This window comes from Marmota monax, unplaced genomic scaffold (assembly GCF_021218885.2).
Source record: "Marmota monax isolate L192 unplaced genomic scaffold, Marmota_monax_Labrador192_F-V1.1 WCK01_AAM20220418_F8-fsc00129, whole genome shotgun sequence".
Taxonomy (NCBI): domain Eukaryota; kingdom Metazoa; phylum Chordata; class Mammalia; order Rodentia; family Sciuridae; genus Marmota; species Marmota monax.
The window spans coordinates 2087731-2106959 of record NW_026693811.1 but is presented as its reverse complement, the minus strand read 5'-3'; the positions used below and the strand labels follow the sequence as shown (position 1 = coordinate 2106959).

The 19229-nt window shown below is 36.1% G+C and overlaps 1 pseudogene; it reads right to left on the bottom strand.

Annotated features, from left to right (window-relative positions):
* Positions 1–16252: 16252 nt before the first annotated feature.
* LOC124105164 (peroxiredoxin-like 2A) lies at positions 16253–16998 on the bottom strand (annotated as a pseudogene).
* Positions 16999–19229: the final 2231 nt, after the last annotated feature.

The window sequence follows — 19229 nt, the reverse complement described above, 5'->3', positions numbered from 1 at the left end:
AGACCAAAAGCACTGAGGTTGCTGGGACCAACTGAACACTGCTGGAGCCATGTTGTCAGGAACACCAGGCAAACAGGAAGCAGGAAGGGCATTTCTCCTCCTCTTCCTTTCCAGGTTCTTTCTGTGTAGTAGCTCTGAGACTCTCTTCTTTTCACAGAAAAAAAAAGTAACTAAAGTTTGAATACAAGATGAAAATGGGCCTTCCTCTTTTTCCACTGGGTAGAAATGATTATTATGATACTCCTTATAATGATATCAAACGCCACCTGCTCCATGAGAACATTAGCATTTTAAGTATATTTTCTGTTGTAGAAGAATATTAAGCCTGATATATGAGGCAAAGATTTGTGTTTCAGTTATATATAGCCCCTTTAGATAGCTAATAATTGTAATCGTGAAGAAGAAAAACTTTATTCTTAAAAAATCATATCCCATAAAATTAGACAATCAAAAGGATGAGATCTCACTCACAGAACCTTCTAGAAACTGATGAAAGCTAAATGAGAACATTTCAATGAGAATATCAGATAGAACAGTAATTTCATTACTTCCATTTAGGATAAGTGGAAAGAGGCAGTTTCAGCTTGAAGAGAATGAATATGGACTGTCTGATTGCAGGGAAACTACATACCTCTTGGGAAAATGAATTAGGAAAAATGATTCGAAAAAGAACTTATCTTTGGCTTTCAAAAAAAATACAAGTCTGTATTGTTTGTTGTTATATAGAGTGGTCATGGTTATATACCGCTCAACGTAGATTCAAAATGGTATTGATGGTGAAAATAACTTAAAAATAGAGAGGTAGCAAAGTCCATGCACCCCTTGACCTCTCGGTTATTCCACAGCACATTCCTGGCATAAATATTGCAGATCAAGTCCATCATGGATAGGTTCCCAGCAGAGAGGAGCCTGTACTGGCTAGCAGTCTAAGAGTACTTCAAGAACAAGACTCACCCCCATACCATCATCCCTGTTTGCAGGTTAGCTCAGGAAGGATCTGGAACATCTAGTTTCCTAAATTACAATGAATACATCAAGGATCTGTGGACACAGGAGAAGCTCTAGAGAGTGTGGACACTGGACCCTGGGAAAAGCCTTGCCCACTGAGAATGTTGACATCAACCCAAAGCTTTGCTATCCCTCTAGAGACTCGCTCTATCTCATTCAACCAGCTCTTGATTAAGCTATTAAAAAATGAAAGAGATAAAACTCTAAGGTTATCTACATGCATTATTGGTCAGAGGCAAAATAAATTAGGAATTAGGAGAACTGACTAAAGAGAAAATGATCTTTATTTGCGATTTTTATAAAGATCTGACACCTTACAGTTGATTATTTTGGCCCAATGAATTGAAATTTTAGTAATTAATAATCACTCTCAGGAAATAATGAAAGATCATTTCATTTACTGCTTAAAAACAAATATACCTGGAGACAGTGTATTGGTGTGGAGAGATGTGTAAATTTATCTCTTCTGGCACCTTTGCTTATATTCAGGGTGTTGAAGCATGGGCAGAGACTTTCCCTCTCCTCCCCAGAGAAGATTTGTTTACATTCCAAAATAAAGGTCCCTTTCTCCCATTCGGGGAGAGAGGATGAACAGATGTGTCAACAGCCCATAAAAGATCTAAGCTTTATAGTTTAAGGACTCCCCTACTATTGGGCAATCCTAGTACACAAGCAGGGTAACATCAGTGAATTTCTCTGTGAAGATTAAGACTCAGAGCTAAGATGCTGAGTGAATAATCAATGGTCTGATCTCTGATTGACAGATCTTGTGCTTCTTGTCAAAGATATGTATGTATGTAAAAATGTTATATATTATACACACACATACATACATGTGCATACTACTCAAATAGGACATCACATCAGCTCTTAGATTGGAAAGAATAATAATCCTCAAAGATAAACTGTCCCATGAGTAGGAATTAACCGATGGCTTACTTCCTGTTACAATGGTTAATTTTGTATCAAACTGACTGGACATGGACAACCAGATATTTGGTTAAACATCATTCTGAGTATGACCAGGATGATGTTTTCAGAGAAGTTTAACATTTGAATTGGTAGACTGATTAAAGCAGATTGACTTTCCTAATGTGGTGGTCCTTGCCTAATTATGTGAAGTCCTGAACAGAAGGAGAAGGCTGATACTCTGTAATCCCCTCAAGTAGGAGATAATTCTCTTTATTTGACTGTATTCAACCTGAAACTTAGGCTTTTTCTCTGCCTTTAGACTTAAACTGAAGCACAGCTTTTCCTGGATTTCAAGGCTGCTGGCCTTTGAACTGGAAGTAAATCATCATCTCCCCCCATCTGTAGCTGGAGGACTCACCCTGCAGATCTTGGGACTTCCTGGCCTTCTTAATTGTATGAGCTAATTGTTTTCTCTTTCAATGTTCTTATAGAAAGAAATTCCTTATAAATAATACATAGACACACCCCTATTGGTTCTGTTTCTCTGGAGAAACCTAAAGGATACACTTGTCTTGAAATTTAAAAAATACAATTCACAGCAAGTTCATTTGTCTTACACTTATGATGTCCCAGTTTCCACAGAAATTTAGAGATTAAAATGATACTAAAATCCTCACGGAAGTCACCTGTTCCCTTACACTTCTCCACATTTCTGTAAATAGTACTTTGTTAAAGTCTCTTTGTTTGAATTATCCTGTGTTCCATTCATTCTTTTGGGCTATGACACAACTCACTCTAGAATTCAATGCCAGAATTAAAAAGAATAAGGCATATATGAATATTCTAAAATCACAAAGATGCAAGTGTTTCCATGTAGAATCTAAAAAAAGGAGAATTTTGCTTCCATTCTAATTTTGAAAAGTCTTAAGAAACCAAATAATTCAAAAAATCATAACTTTTATTGAATCTATGAGAAGTTTGAGTTTTCAGAGGCAGGGCACATGAATTATTTTTGCCTTTTGCAAAATATGGGAGAAAGAGGTAACTGCCACAGAAATGGTAAAGAAGAAATTGGCTAAAATTTGTATGAATTCCTAAAGCCAAGTGTGAGCCAACCTACCAATCTAAAATATCTGGAAATCCCACACACAGGCGAGGAGTTCTCGCACTCAGTTTCCAGTTCTTCTCCCAGGTTATCCTCCAGGAGCTCATGAGAAAGGCAGGGGAAGGAAGGAGCAGGAGAGAATCCTCCTTGAATGCATAGCTTTGCAGCATATCCTGGCTGCCATTGTGGAAAACATAAAACACTGTTCATTTCCCTGTATGTTTCTTTCAGGTGAAGCAAAAGCCTTAAGTACCAGGATTTGGCACCAAAACCCTTGCTTCCAACACCTCTGGGGGGAAGATAGAAATAAAGTTTAACTGCTTTGAGGAGTAGAGTAGAATTCTCTTCTCTCCAATCTGAGTAGCCAGGCAAAGATTCATTGCTTCTGGAGAAAAGGTCGAATAAAAAGTTTCTTGCTCTGATAGACTAAAAAAGTAACCAAACCAAACCAAAATTCTTCTTGGATGTAGGATTCTGAACCAAGCACAGCAGAAGTCTTTTATTGCTTGGGAAGGGACAAGGAACTTCCAGGTCTCCAAACACCCCACATATACAAGCAGATTTTGGGTGCCATAAAGTGGGAATAAGGTGTAATAAAAACACTGAGAAGACCCAACATCCAAAGTCCATGCTGACTGACCTTAATACAGAGGCTGGACCAGAAGACCCTAAAATTCTCCTCACAGACCCACTGTGAGCCTAAACTTGAGTAATAAGCAGCAAAAACCACTGGGGAGAGTCAAACACATGGGAAGGAATCCTTTTCTGTGGAGCAGGGAGGCAAAGATTGCTGAAAACTAAGGGCAGAACAGCAATACTGAGGTAGACCCTTAGTGAGGTACCCAATACTTCACACTAAGTGTTGAGAGCAGCAACCCATTGCAGGAAGTGAACTAAGAGTACTGGGTCACATGATGAAGATTAGGGCCTACTTTTTCTATTAGATGCAGGGTCTCTGGTTTTATTCCTAGATCCTTGATCCATTTTGAGTTGAGTTTTGTGCATGGTAAGAGATAGGGGTTTAATTTCATTTTGTTGCATATGGATTTCTAGTTTTCCCAGCACTATTTGTTGAAGAGACTATCTTTTCTCCAATGCATGTTTTTGGCACCTTTGTCTAATATAAGATAATTATAATTTTGTGGGTTAGTCTCTGTGCCCTCTGTTCTGTACCATTGGTCTATCAATCTGTTTTGGTGCCAATACCATGCTGTTTTTGTTACTTTTGCTCTGTAGTATAATTTAAGTTCTGATATAATGATGCCACCTGCTTCACTCTTCCTGTTAAGGATTGCTTTAGCTATTCTGGGTCTCTTATTTTTCCAGATGAATTTTATGACTGCTTTTTCAATTTCTATGAGGAATGTTATTGGGATTTTAATTAGAATTGCATTAAATCTGTATAGTGCTTTTGGTAGCATGGTCATTTTGATAATATTAATTGTGCCTATCCAAGAGCAAGGTAGATCTTTCCATCTTCTAAGGTCTTCTTTGATTTCTTTCTTTAGAGATTTGTAGTTTTCATTGTATAGATCTTTCATCTCTTTTGTTGACTCCCAGGTATTTAATTTTTTTTGAGGCTATCATGTGAGATTAGGTTCCAATTTCCTTAATAAGACTCTTATAGCACAAGAATGAAAATCAAGAATCAATAAATGGGGTGGACTCAAACTAAAAAGTTTCTTCTCAGCAAAAGAAACAATCTGTGAGGTGAATAGAGAGCCTACATCTTGGGAGCAAATTTTTACCACTTACACATTAGATAGAGCACTAATCTCTAGGATATATAAAGAACGCAAAAAGCTAAACACCAAAAACAAAAACAAAAACAAATAACCCAATCAATAAACTGAACAGACACTTCTCAGAAGATGATATACAATCAATAAACAAATATATGAAAAAAATGTTCATCATCGCTAGCAATTAGAGAAATGCAAATTAAAACTACTCTAAGATTTCATCTCACTCCTGTCAGAATGGCAGGTATTAAGAATACAAATAACAATAAGTGTTGGCAAAGATATGGGAGAAAAGGCACACTTATACACTGCTGCAAATTGGTGCAGCCAATATTGAAAGCAGTATGGAGATTCGTTGGAAAATTGGAAATGGAACCACCATTTGATCCAGCTATCCCTCTCCCCAGTCTATACCCAAAGGACTTGAAAATAGCACACTATAGGTACACAGCCACATCAATATTTATAACAGCACAATTCACAATAGCTAAACTATGGAACCAACCTAGATCCCGTCAATAGATGAGTGGATAAAAAATATGGCATATATATATATATATATATATATATATATATATACACACACACAAAGGAATATTACTTAGCAATAAAAGAGAATAAAATCATGGCATTTGCAGGTAAATGGATGGAGTTAGAGAAGATAATGTTAAGTGAATCCCAAAAGATAATGTTAAGCCAATCCCCAAAAAACAAATGCCAAATGTTTTCTCTGATATAAGGAGGCTGATTCATAATGGGGTAGGGAGGGGGAGCATGGGAGAAATAGATGAACTCTATATAGGGCAGAGGGGTGGGAGGGAAAGGGAGGGGACAAGGGGTTAGAAATGTTGGTGAAATGTGATCGACATCATTATCCAAAGTACATGTATGAAGACATGGATTGATGTGAATATACTTTTTATATAACCAGAGATATGAAAAATTTGAGTTCTATATGTGTAATATGAATTGTAATGCATTCCACTGTCATATATAAATAAAAAAATTAATCATAAAAAAGAGAGTACTAGGTCACAAGAAAACCTAAGTGAGCTCAACTATTCATTTGATGGACTTAATTCTCACATTAAAATCTGACAGGATAAAAAGTGGACATTTTTAGATACAAACACTATTTAACACAGTCTTTATGGTTCTTGAGCACACAGTGTCCAGCACTCAATCAATAATCACAAGGTACATAAAAAAGAGACTCCCCCAATAAATAAAATAAAAGAACTATTTTCAAAAGGATAAACTATATTCAATAGAATAAATAGAGATAGCCTATATGTCAGAAGTATTTACTGGACAAGAACTTTAAGATAATTCTAATTAATATTAAAAGATATAGATGAAAAAATGAACAGTATATATAAACTGATGGGAAGTTTCAGCAAAGATTAAACTATGTTAAATGGAAATGCTAAGAATAAAAACATATCAAAGATTAAGAATTCCTTTAATGGGCTTAAGAGTAGATTGGATACAACTGTGTAAAGTAAGAAGATATGTCAATAGAAATTATCCAAATGAAACACAAAGAGATAACAGAGTGAAAAAATATATTCGTATCCAAGAAAGCAAGAAAAAATATCAAGTAATCTAATATACTTGTAATGTGAGCTGCAGAAGAGAAAACTGGCTAAAAGACGTATTTAAGAAGATAATGATTAAGAATTTTCCAAAATTAATAAAAATCAACAAATCACAGATCCAAGAACTCAAAGCAGGCCAAATTACACACACACACACACACACACACACACACACACACATGCATACATACATCAGAGTCAAATTGCTGAAAATCAAAGATAAAAAAAATCTTTCAGTCAACCAAAGATAAATTATATACAGAGGAACAAAGACTTACATTAGATTTCTTGTCAGAAATTCTGCAAGCCAGAGACAATATAGGAAAATTTTTAAAATACTAAAACAAACAAACAAAACCCCATTGCCAACCCAAAGTTCTATTGCTAGCAAAAATATCTTTCAAAAGTGATAATGAGTTGGGGATCTTTTTTTTTTTTTTCAAATAAATATAAATGAAGAAAAGTCACAGCCAGAAGTCCTGCAAGAATTGTTACAGGTAGTTCTTCAGACAGAATAAAAAATTTTACCATATGGAAAGTTGAATCAACATAAAGAAGTAAAGGATAAAAAATTTTGGATGTATAGAAAGAAATAAAGCATTTTTAAAAAGCAGGGTAAATAATAGTAAATATAAAAGACACAGCTTCTTAGTTTTAATCAAATCAGAAGAAGATTATCTAAGGAAGGTATTAGCAAATTTTTTTCTTATAGGATTAGATAGTAAATATTTTGGGCTGAAGGGCCACATGGTCTCTCAATTCTGCTGTTGTACCACAAAAAGCAGACACAGAAAATAAGTAATCCAAATCAGGTTATTGGTTGATGAGCTGTAGTCCACTAATGTCTGGTCTAAGGCAAAAATTGTAACAATGTATTATGTAGTTACAACTTATAAAATGACATGACAAAATAACATGAAGAAAAGGGTGCAACTGTTGCAAGGTTCTTATACTTATCTTGGAAATGGTATAATACTATTTGAAGGTAATCTATGATGAGTTAAATATATGTCTTGTAAATCTCAGAACCACAAAAAATTTTAAAGAGATATAGCTTAAAAACCAATAATATAAATAAATTTGAATTATAAAAACAATTTTTTAAGAGAGAACAAGGACACAAAACAGATGGAATAGGTAACTGGGCAGTGTGTAGATTTAAATTCAACCATACCACTAATATTATTAACTATAAATAGTCTAAACATCCAATTAAAGACAGAAATTGTTAGATTGTCTATTAAAGCAGGTCCCAAATCTTGGCCATCTACAATAAAATAATTTTAAATATAAAGACATAGTTTTGAAGGATGAGTCAGGTTTATATCATTCTAGTTCTAATGAAAACAAAGTTAGAATCTGGGTACACACCTGTAATTCCAGGGATTTGAAAGGCTGACAGGAGAATCCCAAGTTCAATGTCAGCCTCAGCAACTTAGCAAAGCCCTAAGAAACTTAGTGTGGCCCTCTTCCAAAATAAAAAAAAATAAAAAAGGGTTCAGGATGTAGCTCAGTGGAAAAACGCTTGTGGGTTCGATTCCCAGTACAAAACAAAAACAAAAATGAAAATCTAAGCATATACAGACATGAGGGACATATTTAGTGGAATTTTCAAAAAGTGAACTTGATACGGGAGGGTCATTACACTCTGGAATTACATTTCCAATGACTGTAAAGTATTCATCTATCAAATCTACTGAAGTAAGAAAACAACTTTTTGGGAAGCTTATAAATTAAGACATTTCAATTACAATAATAATCAATGAAACATTACCTTAAAATGTTGAAAAATCAAGGCTATGAGATTCATCTCCATGAACAATATCTTTAATGTAAAAAAAAATCTCTTGTTTTGAGACAAAATGGCAAACTACTTAATGAAGAAGGCATTGGAGGAATTTGATGATGTTTCTTATGTCAAATCATAGCTCAGACAAGGTTTTTTTTAGCTAGTGACAGTCATATAAAAACCAAAAATACCATTAAAAATACACAAGAGAAAAAAGATAACATTAATTTTCCTCTGTTCAATATTTTTGATAAATGATATGAAAATTATTGAATGACTTGGTGAATAATTAGAGCTATATCTCATGTTATTTGATTAATAGTTTACCATATATATGGTTGCACTTAGGAAAAGAGGGATGATACTTTAGTTGTACTACTTATATCATGATTTGTATTATAGTACTGGTTTCTTAGTATTTTGAATATCAACCCTGTTTATAACCTTTGCATCCATTTGTCTCTAACATGGTTGGAAACCAGAGGATTTCTAGCCCTAAGTATGTGACACTTTTGTCACCAGAACCTTAAAGGGCTTTGAAAATCACAAAAATATTCTGACAAAAATTGACTAAAAAACTCAGAGTAACAATTTTAGCAAGGTTGATTACCATGAAATAAAATAGTAACTATGTGCATCAACTTCCAAATTTTGGAAATTTAGGATATGGAAGAAAAATGAAAGATTTTCAGCAAGACATTCTTCTGCTATCTAGTTCTAGGCAAGAAGCATAGTAAACCTTGCTATGTTAAAACCAATATAAATTTCTTTAATAGAATTTTGTTTCCAAAAATCTTTAGCTCTTAAGGTCTAGACTCTGCAAAATATCAAGGTAATAAAGCAAAACAAAACAACAATAGGGAATCTTTATAGCAGGAACAAAACTTCAAGTAGGCAACACAAAATTAACAGTCAAGAAAGACAAAAAGTGAAATCAATTTAAAAATGATCATGTTGGGATTTGCTAGTCTTTTTGCATGAAAAGAAAGAAATGTTTGAGGATGTCCAAAGGAGACCATCTTTTTTTTTTCTCTAAATGCAATTTTAAAGTGGCTTCTCATTACAATCAGTTAGAAAGCTTTTAAAACACACTGATATTCTTGCCTTGCCTCAAGATTCTAATGCAGTTGGTCTGGTGTGGAGTTCTTTTCTTGGAAAATTTTTATAAAGCCCTCCAAATCATGCCCTTCTATTTGAAAATGAGAATATACCATTGAAGAATCAATGAAAGAGCTCATTTTGGTCAATGCAAATACCTATTTTGAGTTGAACAGTTTTCTCCATTTGGAGCTCATGCATTCAGTTAATCAGAGAAGCTTTTTTCTTGTCAATTGTACGGGGTTACAGCTTGCACAACTGAGAGTTTAATCATTGGACTTTAATGGCTTCCTTGCTCTAAAAGGATGATAATGATTAAGGGCCAATCTAGCACTTGTTATGGATTTTTCATCAAAGATTGTCAGTGAATACCATTAAGTCCAAACTAGAACATGGCTTCATGTGTAATATTTGGATTAAGAATGTGGCCCTTATAAACACTTAGAATAGCCTGTAGGTATTAGTTACTGAGAACTTACTCTGCAGACACTGTACTGAGAATTTAGAAATTACTTTATTTCCTCTACCCAGCATTCCTGTGAAGTAGCATTGTTATCTTTGTTTACAGATGAGGAACTTGGGTTCAGAGAGCTCATACAAGTTGTGCATGCTCACAGCTAGAAGGCGAGGGGGTTGGGGCTCTAACCCAGAGCAGTATGATTTGAAAGTCAGTGCTCTTCATCTTTTTATACTGGTGAGATATTAAATATAACACGAGCATAATTGTAATCTCTCTTTGAAGTTTAAAATGTGAGAACATTTGAATACTGTCCCACTTGGCCTACCCTAGTTCCATCTAGCTGCAAGGGTAGTTTATGCCACCTCTCTGAGAATTGGTCTGGCAAGTAAACCTGGAATTGATCTGATCAAGGCTGGAATCCCCAGGTGAGTCCACAGGTTGCCTCTGGATCCCCATCTTCAATCCCAGACAGGTCCCTGGAATGTTATGTGAGGTACATCTACTGAGCATGAGCCATGACAGGATGGAAGTGTCAGCATTCTTGCTCTTCCTCCTGCTACCGCAGCCCCTTCCCCACCAACTCTGATGATGTCTTGTATATTGATATCAAATCAGATCTGAATGGAGGTAACTGCAACTCCTAGGTACTATGATTTGGCTCAGGAGGCATCCAGACTGTTCACTTTCAACTCTGACATACCCAGTTAATCTGTCTGTCCTACAGATCTATAGAAAATCCTAGCATTCTTAGGGTTGGCAAATTAAACTTGAGTTTCACATAGACTTTCACATATACAAGAATGATTTTTTTTTTTTTTTAGTGTCAGAACATTCCAAATATTGCATGGGACATACTTACACCACAATAATTTTAATACATACTTATACTGATTTTAATAACAAAATTATTTATTGCCCTGGGTGCCCAAGTTTAACTGGGTGTCCTGTAGTTTTACTTGCTGAATCTGATAATACTATTGTGCTTGGTCGAGAAGATCACATGTCGGAACACCACTGTGGGAAACGGGAGATGAAAAAAATCTCAATTCTTTCCATAATGGAATACATACAATGAAACATCTAGCAGAAAATTTTAAAACTTTTCTTGTTTCAGTGTCAAATTTTAAAACATCAGTTAAAATTTGCTTAATTATTTTGACTTGATAAAACAGGTCAAAATGTGTCTCTCCTTTAGATCCTCATGACATATGGTAAAATTGTTTTACCATGCCAGAAATGCTTTGCTTGTACTTATTTGTCTGAATGCAATTTCAGAGGAATTTTTATTTTCTTTTTTAAAAACCCTATTATATCTAGAACTACAGAGTAAAAAGAAAAAGTTCTTGAATATGTCATCATCAAAATAAAACACAATATGTATGATAATGTGAAATAGTAGTAGAATTTGTTGTCCAGAAAGGCCAAGAGATTTTTGAACATTGTACTAGTTCTTGTGACATTCCTTTGAAGGGATTACCACTGTCTGGATTTTAGGTAGAAATATGAGGGTACAGATAGTTGCCTTCTTTGTCAAAGAAGAAATTTGGGATACCAAGTGTTAGCCAGAAGCTCACCACAACTTCCGTTTCCCAGAGACATTTCTCATGGTGCCTCAGTTTCTGAAATCCTGGCCTAAGAGTTACTAAACCATTAAAGGCTCTGAAAATTAAAAACTGAAGAAAATTCTGGCATGTTATTTTAGAAAAGTGTCAAGGAGTATTGACACCATTTAGACACTCATCACGTTCCTCTGGGGAGGGGAAGAGAGAAGAGCATGTTCAGCACTTCCTCAAACCTTCAGTAGCAAAAGTGCCTTGCCCTCAAGTGACTCGTAAAAAATAAAATTAAATCTGATATATGTAAACGAGCTCTGCTTAGTCAGGCTGGACAAATTGTGATTTGTTTTTCTGACACTGTATTTCTCCATCTATTACTGTGAGGCTAATGTACACATATTCAATATGTGAGATGGTTCCTAAATGTCATTCAAACATGCCTATTTGCCCTCATGGGTTATATGACTTTAATTAGTCTTCACACCATCCATCTCTGAGGTCATCGAAGAATTGCTTAACCTCTGCATGTGTGGCTTTGTGCAGACATGAAGCAGCATTACAGCCAGGGCCATGTGTGTGTGTGTGTGTGTGTGTGTGTGTGTGTGGTAGCAGGGGCACCTTGGGAGAACTAGTGGCCTTCATTTTGCTCAGCTAGGTGACAAGTTGCTCGAGCATGCATACTATGTTTGATTATGTGGTCATCTAATTATTTCTACTGCTCAAAAGTGCAAATGTCCCTAAGTACATAAATGGCACACAATGTTTCACAGTGAATTGAGCCTTTATCAGGGAGGAAATGACCCAAATTGGCATGTTTGTGAACATACTCCATCTACACAGGCCCTTTAATAAAGAAGGCCTTTAGTATTGGTACAGAGAGAGTTTGCTAATGGGGAAACACCCCTCAGACAATTCATGGTGTAATCATGTGTCTTTTCAGTAGGATCCCTGCACGAGAATTACCCTTAGACTGAGTAAATCTAGAGATTAGTCTGCAGTCTCTTTTGTGTCCTAAAATGCAGCACATTTTTTTCCATGCCTAAGCCCTTTCCTGAAAATGGGTTTCTAATATTATGTCTGAATTCCTTGTTCACTGAACCTACAAGGAACTTATGGAGCAATGGAATTAAAAGATTAAACCTCAAGCCACTTGCGCTAAGTCTTTAAATGCGTTATGAAGCACAGTTTACATAGCAACTGAGTCTACAATTGGAGTGTGCAGACTCAATTGCTTTCAGAGAGTTTTAGACACTCAGGTGTTGTGAGAATTTATTAACTGTTTTCCTGCTGCAGTGTAGCAATAGTCAGTGGCATCCTGATTCCTCTTGGTGCACACTCTTCAATTTTCACTTATGGTTGTATGTTTGTCATGTATTGGCTTCAGTGTAAGTAATGCATGGTGACCTCATGTGATCTGGACTTGCAGATTAGGTCCTCTTTAGATATCATGCGTGGTTTCTTGAGTAATCTCATCTCACAGCTTGTTAGAACTGGAAAGTATTTAGATGTATATGCCAGCTTCTTTTTATAGATGAGAAAAATGAGGCCTAGAAACTAAGTGGTCATGATAATAAGACATGGCTAGTATTTGCTGAGAAATTTCTACATGTTAGAAGCAATTATTTTGCAGTCACTGATTCTTTTACTCCTTACAGTAGACCTGTGAGCTGTGTACTAATATTCTCTTAATGTGTGCTTTGTACTTATCCTAAGGGAGGCCATTGATCTAGAATTTCTTCCCTCTCTCTCACATTAGCATCATTTAGATGTCTGTTAGCTCATGCCAATCAGAAGGCAGACATTGAGTCAATCTTTCCTTTTGTACTATTTATTCATAGTGCTAGGGATTGAATCCAGGACCTTGAGCGTGCTAAGCAAGCACTCTTCTATAACTGAGCTATATCCCCAGCAATTATTTTCTCATAAAAGATAAAAATAACAACAACAAAGTCTTCTCATGACTCTGCTTCCCAAACAGGCTGCTGTCTCCTTTTTTTTTTTTTTTTTTGGTTCCTCTTTATAGATAAACACCTTGAAGTAGCACTTGGCTTAGTCGCTTCTTCCATCTCAGTTTTCTTGACTCCAGCCAGGTGTTTGCACCCATCTCTCTGCCCAAACTGCAATAGAAATTCAGATCTCCAGTAACCTCCATGATACTAAATGCACTGGCCAATTTTCAGTCTTCATCTTACCTCATTTTACTGGCAGCTTTTGACAAAATTATTCCTCCTCTCAAACCACTATTTTCCCAGTACCACATGCTTGGATCCCCCATTTCCCTGGCCACCTCTATTTCCCAACTCCCCAGTGAGCCCCAGAGCTCAATTTTGAGTTTTTCTATTTACATACACACCTTGATGATCTCACTCAGACTCGTGGTGTTAAGTAATGTTTATACTTCTTATTTTCTGCTGGCCTCTTTAGATTCCTCTCTACCCTTTTCCACTCTGCTGTCACAGAAGACACAGCACCATGCTCCCCTGACCTTAATCTTCATTGGGGTTTGGCCCATGGGAGGCTTTAGCAGGACATAGGAGGCTGGAAGGAAAGTCAGGTTGGAGTATTATTCCCTGTTGGATTGCACCTTTCCATGGAAGGTCATATCTCTGCAGTCACCTGCTTTAGCCACACTCTTTAAGTCTGTTGAGTATCCTTCCTTGCCTCTTAACAGTACAGAGGGTGACACTTCTGAAGTCCTCTACCATTCGTCGTCGTCGTCGTCGTCGTCGTCCTCCTCCTCCTCCTCCTCCTCCTCCTCCTCCTCCTCTTCCTTCTCTTTTTGGTACTGAGGATTGAACTCAGGGGCACTCAACCTCTGAGCCACATTCCCAGCCCTATTTTGTATTTTATTTAGAGGCAGGGTCTCATTTAGTTGCTTGGTGCCTTGCTTTTTCTGAGGCTGTCTCTGAACTCCCAATCTTCCTGCCTTAGCCTCCTGAGTCTCTGGGATTACAGGCATGTGCCTCCCTGCCCAGCTACCATTCCTTCTTGGTTTCCCTAAACCTTGCCTCACCTTTGTAAACATTTCTGTTCTTAATTACTCACTTTAATTAAACACTCTATTTTTGACCAAGTCCTTGGTCTACGTGCTAATACACCCAAATTAATATCTCCATTCTAGATCTCACTTTTTTAAAACAGAGGTCTCCTATATTCAACTGTATACTCCCTCCTACATGTCTTTATTATGCCTCAAACTAAACTCTGTATTTTAGTCCTAAACCTGTTCTGTCTGCAGCCTTCCCCATTTAATTGATGACCTCTGCATCCTTCCAATTTTTCAGACCAAACATTTTGAGTTATTCTTGACTCCTTTATTTCCTTCAATGCCTATTCTTATATATCAGGAAGTTTTATAGGCTCTTTCTTCTAAATTTCCCTAGAATCCCACTAATTCTTACCACATCTACTTCTACTACCCTCTAACATGTCTTCTCATTAATTTCAATAACCACTTTCATTAATTTTTTTTTGAAAGAGAGAGAGAGAAGAAAGAGAGAGAATTTTTTTAATATTTATTCTTCAGTTTTCAGTGGACACAACATCTTTATTTTATTTTTATGTGGTGCTGAGGAACGAACCCAGAACCCGGCGCATGCCAGGCAAGTGCATTACCGCTTGAGCCACATCCCCAGCCCCACCACTTTCATTATTGCTGGAGCTCTCCCTTCCTTTACTTACCAAGTATAATTTTTTAAATTTGTTTTAGGTAGTTATACATGACAGTAGAATGCATTTATGCACTTTGATATATCATACATAGAGGGGATATAATTTCTCATTTTTCTGAGTGTACATGTTGCAGAATCATATTGGTCATGCAGTCACATATATACATACAGTAATAATGTCTGTTTCATTCTACTATCTTATAGTTGTTTTCCAGAAGAGAGCATGTTATTTCCCTGCATAAACCCTTTGGTGGATCCTAAATATCTGCAAGACTGTATCTGAAGTTGTTACTTTGTATCCTTCTGTTCTTCTCTCCTTCCTCTCTCTCTGTCCCAGCAACAATGACTTGTTTGCTATTCCTACAACATGCCAGGCCCGCTCTCATAGGAGGCTGGATCTAGCTGTTCTAACTCTTGGAATGCTCTTCTCTCTTAAAACTATTTGTCTAACTCCTACAACTCTTTCAAGTCTGTTCTTAAAAGTCCCTTTCAAAATGACACACACTCTAACCATGCAGCTCAAACTGCAACCCCTGTCCCTACTACCTTTCCATTTCCCTCTCTGCCCTACTTTGTCTTGTTCAAAGCAGGCTCTAGATCACTTAGTTAATACATTTATTGTTTATGACCTCTGTTAGAATATCAAATCCAGTAGGACAAAGCTCTTTTGCTTTTTTACTTATATATTACCAACATCTAAAACAGTCCTGAATTTATAGTTTCAATTTAAAAATTGGGTTATTATCAGGATGTCACATTTTTTTTTTCTATTTTCATTCAACTGAAATATTTTTTTTGTTTTTGAGATTTCAATTTATAATTTACCTTTATCAAACTATCCCATAACCCATAGTTTCTTTGAATATTACTTTGACATTATATAACAAGCCTTAATAGAAAACACACACACCAAAAGTCTTACATTCTCTAATCTTTAAGTCAATCATCAATATGTCCTAGATCTTTTTCTTTTATTTTTAAGCACTGGGGATTGAACCCAGGGCCTCCTGCATGCTAGGCAAGCATTCTACCAATGAGCTACACTCCTAGCCCCAACTCTCCTTAGATTTTTGAAGACATGAAAATAAAAATTATTTCAAATACTGGTACTCACACACCACACATGTTTGTAATGCGGTACATCACCCAACTTTAAGCCTCACCTTTTCCAGGTCTTACCTATAATGATCTGCACTAGTTTCTTGGGTTTTTTAATCAGTCGTATTTGGGGCCTATTTTGCCTCAAGGGGCCTAAACAGAAAATTATATTAAAATATGTTAATAATCTATAGTAAGAATATGGTGGAATAAGTGAGTTTCCCAACTTCTCAGGGACATCCGTAGAAACAATGATAAGCCAGACAGTTTCATGTGATCATTTTTTTTTTTTCTCTGAGGCTGGAGTCTGTGATTTGATTTTCTTAGCAGCTTCCAGAACAGAAAGTGGGTTTACTTTGTCTCCAAATTCTTTTTCTTGGTGCTCAAGAAGAATGCCCTGCTTTCCTGGTCCCACTACAAAAATTCCCCCGAGGATGAAGCCTTCGCCTTCTAGGTTTCCAGAGAAGCCTCCATTCCAGGCCCAGAAGCAGTTGTACCACACATCCAAATGGACAAATCCCATAAACATCATCTTGCGTCTTTGTGGACCATAAATTTTTTTCTTTTCATCCGGGGAGATGTCTCCTTTGAAATAAGGCTGAAAGTCCTTCACTTCAGTCCCAGCCTTTTCCTTTACCTCTGCATAGAGGGGAACACCCAGGTCATCCAACTCGGGTTTCAGGGAGGACAGGTCCATAACCTCCTCTCGACAGAGAAAACAACCTGGCCGCCACACAGCCATAATCACAGCTCCACTCTTTTCTCATAGTTCCTTTGCTTTGAAAGTCCTTGATTCCTTCTCCAGTGTTTTCAGTTCTATATCTCCCAGATACTCCAGGGCTGCTTTCTTGGGCTTGGACAGAAATATGTTGGCCAGTGCCAAAGCAGCAGCCCCCAGGGCGCCTGCACCAATGGACCACATTCCCATGGTGAAGACACTTGGATCCTGGAGGAAAGACATCTCTGGAGATTGAGAGGAAGGAAGATGTTATTTCTCCCACAGGATAGCTGGAATCTCTCAACTACAATATTTTCTAACTTGCTTTGTGTCTTCTTCTTTGACTGTGATATATATATATTATGATTGAACTTTCAAGTATTTAGGGTTTTCCAGATAGCTTTCTGTAATTGATGTCTAATGAAATTCTCTTGTGGTCAGAAAACATACTTTGTATAATGTTTTATTCTTGTGATTCTTTGAGCCTTGTTTTATGGTGAAGCCCAGAGTTTTGTCTTGATGAATGTCCAGGTGGATTTGAAATGGATGTATATTCTGCTATTATTAGATGGAAAATCTCATCAGTTTTATCAAGCTGACTATTCTAGTCAGCTTTTCGTTACTGTGACTAAAAGACCTGACTAGCATGATTGTAGGGGAGAAAAATTTTATTTGGGCATGGTTTTAAAAGTCTCAATTCATAGATAGTAGTCTCCATTCCTTGGAGCTCAAGGTGAGGCTGAATATCATGGCAGAAAAGTGTGGCAGAGAGAAGCAGCTTACCTGTTGATCAGAAAGCAGAAATCTCTCCACTTGCGAGACACAAATATATACCCCAAAGCCACGTTCCCAATGCCCTACCTTCTCCAGCCACACTCCACTTGCCTTCAGTTACCATTCAATTAATACCATCAAATGATTAATTTACTGAAAGGTTTAAGGCTTTTGTTACCCAATCAGTTTTCCTCTGAACCTTCTTGCATTGTCTCACATGTGAGCTTTTGGGGGACAGCTCATATCCAAACCATAACACTGACTGATAGTTTTCTACTTTTATGTTCTTATTGACTTTTTCAATGTCTGTTCTAGGAAATGTTGAGTGTTAAACTCTTCAACTGCAGTTTTTTGCTAATTTCAATTGTCTAAGTTCTTCCTTCCTATATTTTGACTCTCCAATAAATACCTGAATTGTTAGCATTATTTATGGTTTCTTGATAATTGACATTTTATTATAATGTAATGTCCTTTTTAGTTTTGGTGGTACTACTTGTTCTAAAATCTAATTTGTATGACATTAATATAGCCACTTCAGTTTTGTAAAATTAGGTTTGCATGATATAATATTTTTTATCCTTATACTTTTAATTTACCTATGTTTTTATATAAATTATATTTATAATATATAAATTAAATTTTTTAATTAAAAAAATTTTAAATTAAAGTGTTTTCATATTTAAATAATGTGATTATTTAAATATAAATTTATATAAATTATATTTATAAATATATAAATTAAAACATAAATCTATGTTTTTATATTTAAAATAGATTTATGGTGGGCAGCAGGTAGTGGATATTGCTTTCTAATTGAATCTGGTGACCTCTGCCTTTTACTAGGGTACTTAGATTATTTATATTTGGTATAATTTTGATATGGTTGGACTTAAGTCTGCCAATTTTCCAGTTCTTTGTTCCATCTTTTTGTTGTTGTTTTTGATGATTGTTCTTTTTTCCTCTCTCTCTTTTTTTAAGAACATTTGCACATTTTTCATAATTCTGTTTTGTCTCTGGTTTTTTGGTTTTCTAGCAATTGCTGTAAGGTTTACCATATGCATCTTTAAATTAGCTTGTTCAACCTGTGACATCATTACACATAAGAACCTTGACACATGTAGGTCTTCTTCCCACTCTCACATTTTCTCCTTCCCTATTACAATTGCCACATTTTACTTCCACATGTAGAACCACTATAGATAGTTACTATTTTGATTTACATGAGGGGACAGAAAAGTACAACCTGCAGACCAAATTCTGTCTATGTCCTGTATTTACTTTATCTTTGGGCTGAGATTTGTTGTGAACAGCAACAGTGACAAGAGAAAGGAACCAGGTACAACAGAAACCCCAGATGGCTCAGAAAGCCTAAACTCTTACGTGACCATCTACAGAGACAGTTCTCTAACCTCTGTGTTATCTTTAAAATATTAGGATTGAAAAATCTTTTATATATACCATTCTTTTTTTTCCTCCTTATTTAGATCATTTTTCTTCTATGTGAGGAAATTCCTGTGACATTTCTTATGGTATAGATAAGCTGGCAGGACAGCCTTTGTTTATCTGAAAAGATGTGTTCAGCTTGCTTTGGTTTTGGGGGATATTCGGTAAGTGTAGGGTACTCAGTATTTTTTTTTTCTTTTTTAGTACTTGAAGACACTGGTTCAATGTCTTCTATCTTGTAAGGTTTCTGCTGAGTC